The sequence below is a fragment of the Crinia signifera genome, chromosome 1, assembly GCF_055691185.1.
Source record: "Crinia signifera chromosome 1, ASM5569118v1, whole genome shotgun sequence".
NCBI classification, from domain to species: domain Eukaryota; kingdom Metazoa; phylum Chordata; class Amphibia; order Anura; family Myobatrachidae; genus Crinia; species Crinia signifera.
The window spans coordinates 103,318,277-103,320,776 of NC_139217.1; the positions used below are offsets into that span (position 1 = coordinate 103,318,277).

General features: G+C 54.2%; 1 non-coding gene across 1 annotated transcript in view; it reads right to left on the reverse strand.

The window, feature by feature from the left end:
- Positions 1-2,448: 2,448 nt before the first annotated feature.
- The window catches only part of TRNAC-GCA (transfer RNA cysteine (anticodon GCA)), a 72-nt gene continuing 20 nt past the window's right edge, over positions 2,449-2,500 (reverse strand). Inside the window, exon 1 of the tRNA in view lies at positions 2,449-2,500. This exon is cut by the window's right edge and continues 20 nt beyond it. This is a non-coding gene — a tRNA (tRNA-Cys).

Genomic DNA, 2,500 nt, shown 5'->3' on the forward strand with positions numbered 1-2,500 from the left:
GGGAGGGGGGGTTACGGGGCGGGGGTTGCGGCGAATCATGGGAGGAGGGGTCGTGGGGGTGTGCCGTGAATCACGGGAGGGGGGGTCACGGGGTGGGGTGCCGAGAATCGCGGGGGAGGTGTGTGTGTGTGTGCCGTGAATCGCGGGAGTGGGGGTTGTGGGGGGGGGGTGTGAAGCAAATCGCCACAAGAAAAAATCAACACAGAAAGGTCAACACATGTAAATGTTGACATAAGTGTGGCACTTCATTGGTGTCCATGTCGACACATGAGAATGAATATGAAAATATTCAAAAAATAAAAAAAAAAACTTCAGAAACTCATGTCAACCTTTTTCATTGTCGACCATAGCCATGTCAGTGTTTTCCATGTGCAATTTAATTCTGGAGCTGCCGCGAATCACGGGGGGTGCCGCGAATTGCGGGAGGGGGGGTCGCGGGGTTGGGTGCCGCGAATCGCGGGAGGGCGGGGTTCACAGGGGTTCCGGTGGGGGGTTGCCGCGAATTGCGAGAGGTGGGGGGTCACGGGGGGTGCCGCGAATCGCGGGAGGGGGGGTTGCGGGGGGGTGTGACGTGAATCGCCACAAGAAAAAATCAACACAGAAAGGTCAACACATGTAAATGTTGACATAAGTGTGCCACTTCATTGGTGTCCATGTTGACACATGACAATGAATATGAAAACATTCAAAAAATGAAATAAATCTTCAAAAACTCATGTCAACATTTTTCATTGTCGACCATAGCCGTGCCAGTGTTTTGCATGTGCCATTTAATCCTGGGGCTGCCGCGAATCGCGGGGGGTGCCGCGATTTGCGGGAGGGGGGGGTTGCGGGGGGTGGGTGCCGCGAATCGCGGGAGAGCGGGGTTCATGGGGGTTCCGGTGGGGGGTTGCCGCGAATTGCGGGATGGGGGGGGGGTCGCGGGGGGGTGCCGGGGTGCCGCGAATCGCCGGAGGGGGGGTTGCGGGGGGTGTGACGCGAATCGCCACAAGAAAAAAATCAACACTGAAAGGTCAACACATGTAAATGTTGACATAAGTGTGGCACTTCATTGGTGTCCATGTCGACACATGAGAATGAATATGAAAATATTAAAAAAATGACAAAAAAACTTCAAAAACTCATGTCAACCTTTTTCATTGTCGACCATAGCCATGTCAGTGTTTTCCATGTGCAATTTAATTCTGGAGCTGCCGCGAATCACGGGGGGGGGGGGGGTGCCGCGAATTGCGGGAGGGGGGGTCGCGGGGGTGGGTGCCGCGAATCGTGGGAGAGCGGGGTTCACAGGGGTTCCGGTGGGGGGTTGCCGCGAATTGCGGGAGGTGGGGGGTCACGGGGGGTGCAGCGAATCGCGGGAGGGGGGGTTGCGGGGGGTGTGACGCAAATCGCCACAAGAAAAAATCAACACAGAAAGGTCAACACATGTAAATGTTGACATAAGTGTGCCACTTCATTGGTGTCCATGTCGACACATGACAATGAATATGAAAAAATAAAAAAAATTAAAAATAAATCTTCAAAAACTCATGTCAACCTTTTTCATTGTCGACCATAGCCATGTCAGTGTTTTGCATGTGCCATTTAATCCTGGGGCTGCTGCGAATTGCGGGGGGCGGGTGCCGCGAATTGCGGGAGGGGGGTCGCAGGGGGGGGTGCCGCCAATCGTGCAAGGGGGAGTCGCGGGGGGGTTCTTTTTGCCGTGAATCGCGGGAGGGAGGTCGTGGGGGGGGTGTTTTTTCCGCAAATCGGGGGGGGGGTCACGGGGGAGGGTTTGCCGCGATTCGCGGGAGGGGGGGTCGCGGGGTGGTGGTTATGCCGTGAATTGCGGGAGGGGTCGTGGGGGGGTTCTTTTTGCAGCGAATCGCGGTAGGGGGGGTCGCGGGGGAGCGGGTGTTTTTGCCGCGAATCGCGGGAGGGGGGGGGCGCGGGGGGGGAGGTTTTGCCACAAATCGCGGGAGGGGGGCGCTCACCTGGTGGCTGTGGAGTAGCAGTGCTGGGCAACATGGGAAGGCAGTGGGTGTCTGGCACTGTCTGTGGGCTCACTGGGCTGGTTCTCTGTCACATACCTCCCAACATGACCCTCTCCAGGAGGGACACAATGCTCTGTTTCTAGACTTCCCCTTAATGTATGATTGCCATCACCTGTTTTAAACAGGTTAATTTCTCAGAAAGGTGTTCAGCACAGATGAAGGCAATCACACATTAAGAGGAAAGTCCAGGAACAGAGCGTTATAGACACAGACACCCACTTTGAGTGACAGATGTAGCCAAATATATAGGAGATGGTCTATCAAACTTCCTTGAAATATTTATTTTCTGTCAATTGAGTCCACAACTAGCAAAACTTTGCACAACTTCCTTGAAGTTTTTTTTTTCTATCAACTGAGTCCACAACTAGCAAAACCATGCACAATGAACCAACAGCATTCCACATTAGAAGTTGTTTTAAGGGGTCACCCGGATTTGAACCAGGGACCTCTCGATCTGCAGTCGAATGCTC